This window comes from Schistocerca gregaria, unplaced genomic scaffold (genome assembly GCF_023897955.1).
Source record: "Schistocerca gregaria isolate iqSchGreg1 unplaced genomic scaffold, iqSchGreg1.2 ptg000166l, whole genome shotgun sequence".
In the NCBI taxonomy this organism is placed as follows: Eukaryota; Metazoa; Arthropoda; class Insecta; order Orthoptera; family Acrididae; genus Schistocerca; species Schistocerca gregaria.
In genome coordinates this window covers 2,244,132-2,252,696 of record NW_026061722.1, presented here as the reverse complement: position 1 = coordinate 2,252,696, position 8,565 = coordinate 2,244,132, and positions in this window count along the sequence as shown.

Below are 8,565 nucleotides of genomic sequence, written 5' to 3'. Positions count from 1 at the left end.
TGTCCAAGGCACCAAAGCCAGCTAAAAAGTCAATAATCGATACCTAAAACTTGAATTGTACTACATCTTACTGGCTATTACATCAACTTAGAAGCTTCATCTGTGTTCTACCATGGTGCTTTTAGTGTCTCCGCACACCGCAGTACGCGACATAGCTTTGCAGACGATAAGTACAACCGTTTCAGAGAAAAGAGGGGCCAATGTGACGATCTGGCTTTAAGTCGATTCGATAACAAATGACGAAAACGGACGGATTTCTCAGGTTTTTACTACATATGAACACTTTTCACATTCTCCCGTGCAACTCGGCTGCTAGTCCTCCTTTCATGCAGAATCTTAAGGTCCTAGCTCATGTCCAAGGCACCAAAGCCAGCTAAAAAGTCAATAATCAGTACCTAAAACTTGAATTGTACTACTTCTTCCTGGCTATTACATCATCTTAGAAGCTTCATCTGTGTTCTACTATGGTGCTTTTAGTGTCTCCGCATACCGCATCACGCGACATAGCTTTGCAGGCGATAAGTACAACCGTTTCAGAGAGAAGAGCGGCCAATGTGACGATCTGGCTTTAAGTCGATTCGATAAGAAATGATGAAAACGGACGGATTTCTCAGGTTTCTACTACATATGAACACTTTTCACATTCTCCCATCCAACGCGGCTGCTAGTCCTCCTTTTATGCAGAATCTTAAGGTCCTAGCTCATGTCCAAGGCACCAAAGCCAGCTAAAACGTCAATAATCGATACCTAAAACTTGAATTGTACTACTTCCTACTGGCTATTACATCATCATAGAAGCTTCATCTGTGTTCTACTATGGCGCTTTTAGTGTCTCCGCAAACCGTAGCACGCGACATAGCTTTGCAGACGATAAGTACAACCGTTTCAGAGAGGAGAGCGGCCAATGTGACGATCTGGCTTTAAGTCGATTCGATAACAAATGATGAAAACGGACGGATTTCTCAGGTTTTTACTACATATGAACACCTTTCACATTCTCCCGTGCAACTCGGCTGCTAGTCCTCCTTTCATGCAGAATCTTAAGGTCCTAGCTCATGCCCAAGGCACCAAAGCCAGCTAAAAAGTCAATAATCGATACCTAAAACTTGAGTTGTACTACTTCTTACTGGCTATACATCATCATAGAAGCTTCATCTGTGTTCTACTATGGTGCTTTTAGTGTCTCCGCATACCGCAGCACGCGACATAGCTTTCCAGACGATAAGTACAACCGTTTCAGAGAGAAGAGCGGCCAATGTGACGATCTGGCTTTAAGTCGATTCGATAACAAATGACGAAAACGGACGGATTTCTCAGGTTTTTACTACATAAGGACACTTTTGACATTCTCCCGTGCAACTCGGCTGCTAGTCCTCCTTTCATGCAGAATCTTAAGGTCCTAGCTCATGTCCAAGGCACCAAAGCCAGCTAAAAAGTCAATAATCGATACCTAAAACTTGAATTGTACTACTTCTTACTGGCCGTTACATCATCATAGAAGCTTCATCTGTGTTCTAATATGGTGCTTTTAGTGTCTCCGCATACCGCAGCACGCGACATAGCTTTGCAGACGATAAGTACAACCGTTTCAGAGAGAAGAGCGGCAAATGTGACGATCTGGCTTTAAGTCGATTCGATAACAAATGACGAAAACGAACGGATTTCTCAGGTTTTTACTACATATGAACACTTTTCACATTCTCCCGTGCAACTCGGCTGCTAGTCCTCCTTTCATGCAGAATCTTAAGGTCCTAGCTCATGTCCAAGGCACCAAAGCCAGCTAAAAAGTCAATAATCAGTACCTAAAACTTGAATTGTACTACTTCTTACTGGCTATTACATCGACTTAGAAGCTTCATCTGTGTTCTACTATGGTGATTTTATTGTCTCCGCATACCGCAGCACGCGACATAGCTTTGCAGACGATAAGTACAACCGTTTCAGAGAGAAGAGCGGCCAATGTGACGATCGGGCTTTAAGTCGATTCGATAACAAATGACGAAAACGGACGGATTTCTCAGGTTTCTACTACATATGAACACATTTCACATTCTCCCGTGCAAAACGGCTGCTAGTCCTCCTTTCATGCAGAATCTTAAGGTCCTAGCTCATGTCCAAGGCACCAAAGCCAGCTAAAAAGTCAATAATCGATACCTAAAACTTGAATTGTACTACATCTTACTGGCTATTACATCAACTTAGAAGCTTCATCTGTGTTCTACCATGGTGCTTTTAGTGTCTCCGCACACCGCAGTACGCGACATAGCTTTGCAGACGATAAGTACAACCGTTTCAGAGAAAAGAGGGGCCAATGTGACGATCTGGCTTTAAGTCGATTCGATAACAAATGACGAAAACGGACGGATTTCTCAGGTTTTTACTACATATGAACACTTTTCACATTCTCCCGTGCAACTCGGCTGCTAGTCCTCCTTTCATGCAGAATCTTAAGGTCCTAGCTCATGTCCAAGGCACCAAAGCCAGCTAAAAAGTCAATAATCAGTACCTAAAACTTGAATTGTACTACTTCTTCCTGGCTATTACATCATCTTAGAAGCTTCATCTGTGTTCTACTATGGTGCTTTTAGTGTCTCCGCATACCGCAGCACGCGACAAAGCTTTCCAGACGATAAGTACAACCGTTTCAGAGAGAAGAGCAGCCAATGTGACGATCTGGCTTTAAGTCGATTCGATAACAAATGACGAAAACGGACGTATTTCTCAGGTTTTTAGTACATATGAACACATTTCATATTCTCCCGTACAACGCGGCTGCTAGTCCTCCTTTCATGCAGAATCTGAAGGTCCTAGCTCATGCCCAAGGCACCAAAGCCAGCTAAAAAGTCAATAATCGATACCTAAAACTTGAATTGTACTACTTCTTACTGGCTATACATCATCATAGAAGCTTCATCTGTGTTCTACTATGGTGCTTTTAGTGTCTCCGCATACCGCAGCACGCGACATAGCTTTCCAGACGATAAGTACAACCGTTTCAGAGAGAAGAGCGGCAAATGTGACGATCTGGCTTTAAGTCGATTCGATAACAAATGACGAAAACGAACGGATTTCTCAGGTTTTTACTACATATGAACACTTTTCACATTCTCCCGTGCAACTCGGCTGCTAGTCCTCCTTTCATGCAGAATCTTAAGGTCCTAGCTCATGTCCAAGGCACCAAAGCCAGCTAAAAAGTCAATAATCAGTACCTAAAACTTGAATTGTACTACTTCTTACTGGCTATTACATCGACTTAGAAGCTTCATCTGTGTTCTACTATGGTGATTTTATTGTCTCCGCATACCGCAGCACGCGACATAGCTTTGCAGACGATAAGTACAACCGTTTCAGAGAGAAGAGCGGCCAATGTGACGATCGGGCTTTAAGTCGATTCGATAACAAATGACGAAAACGGACGGATTTCTCAGGTTTCTACTACATATGAACACATTTCACATTCTCCCGTGCAAAACGGCTGCTAGTCCTCCTTTCATGCAGAATCTTAAGGTCCTAGCTCATGTCCAAGGCACCAAAGCCAGCTAAAAAGTCAATAATCGATACCTAAAACTTGAATTGTACTACATCTTACTGGCTATTACATCAACTTAGAAGCTTCATCTGTGTTCTACCATGGTGCTTTTAGTGTCTCCGCACACCGCAGTACGCGACATAGCTTTGCAGACGATAAGTACAACCGTTTCAGAGAAAAGAGGGGCCAATGTGACGATCTGGCTTTAAGTCGATTCGATAACAAATGACGAAAACGGACGGATTTCTCAGGTTTTTACTACATATGAACACTTTTCACATTCTCCCGTGCAACTCGGCTGCTAGTCCTCCTTTCATGCAGAATCTTAAGGTCCTAGCTCATGTCCAAGGCACCAAAGCCAGCTAAAAAGTCAATAATCAGTACCTAAAACTTGAATTGTACTACTTCTTCCTGGCTATTACATCATCTTAGAAGCTTCATCTGTGTTCTACTATGGTGCTTTTAGTGTCTCCGCATACCGCATCACGCGACATAGCTTTGCAGGCGATAAGTACAACCGTTTCAGAGAGAAGAGCGGCCAATGTGACGATCTGGCTTTAAGTCGATTCGATAACAAATGATGAAAACGGACGGATTTCTCAGGTTTCTACTACATATGAACACTTTTCACATTCTCCCATCCAACGCGGCTGCTAGTCCTCCTTTTATGCAGAATCTTAAGGTCCTAGCTCATGTCCAAGGCACCAAAGCCAGCTAAAACGTCAATAATCGATACCTAAAACTTGAATTGTACTACTTCCTACTGGCTATTACATCATCATAGAAGCTTCATCTGTGTTCTACTATGGCGCTTTTAGTGTCTCCGCAAACCGTAGCACGCGACATAGCTTTGCAGACGATAAGTACAACCGTTTCAGAGAGGAGAGCGGCCAATGTGACGATCTGGCTTTAAGTCGATTCGATAACAAATGATGAAAACGGACGGATTTCTCAGGTTTTTACTACATATGAACACCTTTCACATTCTCCCGTGCAACTCGGCTGCTAGTCCTCCTTTCATGCAGAATCTTAAGGTCCTAGCTCATGCCCAAGGCACCAAAGCCAGCTAAAAAGTCAATAATCGATACCTAAAACTTGAGTTGTACTACTTCTTACTGGCTATAGATCATCATAGAAGCTTCATCTGTGTTCTACTATGGTGCTTTTAGTGTCTCCGCATACCGCAGCACGCGACATAGCTTTCCAGACGATAAGTACAACCGTTTCAGAGAGAAGAGCGGCCAATGTGACGATCTGGCTTTAAGTCGATTCGATAACAAATGACGAAAACGGACGGATTTCTCAGGTTTTTACTACATAAGGACACTTTTGACATTCTCCCGTGCAACTCGGCTGCTAGTCCTCCTTTCATGCAGAATCTTAAGGTCCTAGCTCATGTCCAAGGCACCAAAGCCAGCTAAAAAGTCAATAATCGATACCTAAAACTTGAATTGTACTACTTCTTACTGGCTGTTACATCATCATAGAAGCTTCATCTGTGTTCTAATATGGTGCTTTTAGTGTCTCCGCATACCGCAGCACGCGACATAGCTTTGCAGACGATAAGTACAACCGTTTCAGAGAGAAGAGCGGCAAATGTGACGATCTGGCTTTAAGTCGATTCGATAACAAATGACGAAAACGAACGGATTTCTCAGGTTTTTACTACATATGAACACTTTTCACATTCTCCCGTGCAACTCGGCTGCTAGTCCTCCTTTCATGCAGAATCTTAAGGTCCTAGCTCATGTCCAAGGCACCAAAGCCAGCTAAAAAGTCAATAATCAGTACCTAAAACTTGAATTGTACTACTTCTTACTGGGTATTACATCGACTTAGAAGCTTCATCTGTGTTCTACTATGGTGATTTTATTGTCTCCGCATACCGCAGCACGCGACATAGCTTTGCAGACGATAAGTACAACCGTTTCAGAGAGAAGAGCGGCCAATGTGACGATCGGGCTTTAAGTCGATTCGATAACAAATGACGAAAACGGACGGATTTCTCAGGTTTCTACTACATATGAACACATTTCACATTCTCCCGTGCAAAACGGCTGCTAGTCCTCCTTTCATGCAGAATCTTAAGGTCCTAGCTCATGTCCAAGGCACCAAAGCCAGCTAAAAAGTCAATAATCGATACCTAAAACTTGAATTGTACTACATCTTACTGGCTATTACATCAACTTAGAAGCTTCATCTGTGTTCTATCATGGTGCTTTTAGTGTCTCCGCACACCGCAGTACGCGACATAGCTTTGCAGACGATAAGTACAACCGTTTCAGAGAAAAGAGGGGCCAATGTGACGATCTGGCTTTAAGTCGATTCGATAACAAATGACGAAAACGGACGGATTTCTCAGGTTTTTACTACATATGAACACTTTTCACATTCTCCCGTGCAACTCGGCTGCTAGTCCTCCTTTCATGCAGAATCTTAAGGTCCTAGCTCATGTCCAAGGCACCAAAGCCAGCTAAAAAGTCAATAATCAGTACCTAAAACTTGAATTGTACTACTTCTTCCTGGCTATTACATCATCTTAGAAGCTTCATCTGTGTTCTACTATGGTGCTTTTAGTGTCTCCGCATACCGCAGCACGCGACAAAGCTTTCCAGACGATAAGTACAACCGTTTCAGAGAGAAGAGCAGCCAATGTGACGATCTGGCTTTAAGTCGATTCGATAACAAATGACGAAAACGGACGTATTTCTCAGGTTTTTAGTACATATGAACACATTTCATATTCTCCCGTACAACGCGGCTGCTAGTCCTCCTTTCATGCAGAATCTTAAGGTCCTAGCTCATGCCCAAGGCACCAAAGCCAGCTAAAAAGTCAATAATCGATACCTAAAACTTGAATTGTACTACTTCTTACTGGCTATTACATCATCATAGAAGCTTCATCTGTGTTCTACTATGGTGCTGTTAGTGTCTCCGCATACCGTAGCACGCGACATAGCTTTGCAGACGATAAGTACAACCGTTTCAGAGAGAAGAGCGGCCAATGTGACGATCTGGCTTTAAGTCGATTCGATAACAAATGATGAAAACGGACGGATTTCTCAGGTTTTTACTACATATGAACACCTTTCACATTCTCCCGTGCAACTCGGCTGCTAGTCCTCTTTTCATGCAGAATCTTAAGGTCCTAGCTCATGCCCAAGGCACCAAAGCCAGCTAAAAAGTCAATAATCGATACCTAAAACTTGAATTGTACTACTTCTTACTGGCTATACATCATCATAGAAGCTTCATCTGTGTTCTACTATGGTGCTTTTAGTGTCTCCGCATACCGCAGCACGCGACATAGCTTTCCAGACGATAAGTACAACCGTTTCAGAGAGAAGAGCGGCCAATGTGACGATCTGGCTGTAAGTCGATTCGATAACAAATGACGAAAACGGACGGATTTCTCAGGTTTTTACTACATATGGACACTTTTCACATTCTCCCGTGCAACTCGGCTGCTAGTCCTCCTTTCATGCAGAATCTTAAGGTCCTAGCTCATGTCCAAGGCACCAAAGCCAGCTAAAAAGTCAATAATCGATACCTAAAACTTGAATTGTACTACTTCTTACTGGCTGTTACATCATCATAGAAGCTTCATCTGTGTTCTACTATGGTGCTTTTAGTGTCTCCGCATACCGCAGCACGCGACATAGCTTTGCAGACGATAAGTACAACAGTTTCAGAGAGAAGAGCGGCCAATGTGACGATCTGGCTTTAAGTCGATTCGATAACAAATGACGAAAACGGACGGATTTCTCAGGTTTTTACTACATATGAACACTTTTCACATTCTCCCATCCAACGCGGCTGCTAGTCCTCCTTTCTTGCAGAATCTTAAGGTCCTAGCTCATGTCCAAGGCACCAAAGCCAGCTAAAAAGTCAATAATCGATACCTAATACTTGAATTGTACTACTTCTTACTGGCTATTACATCATCATAGAAGATTCATCTGTGTTCTACTATGGTGCTTTTAGTGTCTCCGCATACCGCAGCACGCGACATAGCTTTGCAGACGATAAGTACAACCGTTTCAGAGAGAAGAGCGGCCAATGTGGCGATCTGGCTTTAAGTCGATTCGATAACAAATGACTAAAACGGACGGATTTCTCAGGTTTTTACTACATATGAACACCTTTCACATTCTCCCGTGCAACTCGGCTGCTAGTCCTCCTTTCATGCAGAATCTTAAGGTCCTAGCTCATGCCCAAGGCACCAAAGCCAGCTAAAAAGTCAATAATCCATACCTAAAACTTGAATTGTACTACTTCTTATTGTCTATTACATCAACTTAGAAGCTTCATCTGTGTTCTACTATGTTGATTTTAGTGTCTCCGCATACCGCAGCACGCGACATAGCTTTGCAGACGATAAGTACAACCGTTTCAGAGAGAAGAGCGGCCAATGTGACGATCTGGCTTTCAGTCGATTCGATAACAAATGACGAAATCGGACGGATTTCTCAGGTTTTTACCACATATGAACACTTTTCACATTCTCCCATCCAACGCGGCTGCTAGTCCTCCTTTCATGCAGAATCTTAAGGTCCTAGCTCATGTCCAAGGCACCAAAGCCAGCTAAAAAGTCAATAATCAGTACCTAAAACTTGAATTGTACTACTTCTTCCTGGCTATTACATCATCTTAGAAGCTTCATCTGTGTTCTACTATGGTGCTTTTAGTGTCTCCGCATACCGCAGCACGCGACAAAGCTTTCCAGACGATAAGTACAACCGTTTCAGAGAGAAGAGCAGCCAATGTGACGATCTGGCTTTAAGTCGATTCGATAACAAATGACGAAAACGGACGGATTTCTCAGGTTTTTACTACATATGAACACTTTTCATATTCTCCCGTACAACGCGGCTGCTAGTCCTCCTTTCATGCAGAATCTTAAGGTCCTAGCTCATGTCCAAGGCACCAAAGCCAGCTAAAAAGTCAATAATCGATACCTAAAACTAGAATTTTACTACTTCTAACTGGCTATTACATCATCATAGAAGCTTCATCTGTGTTCTACTATGGTGCTT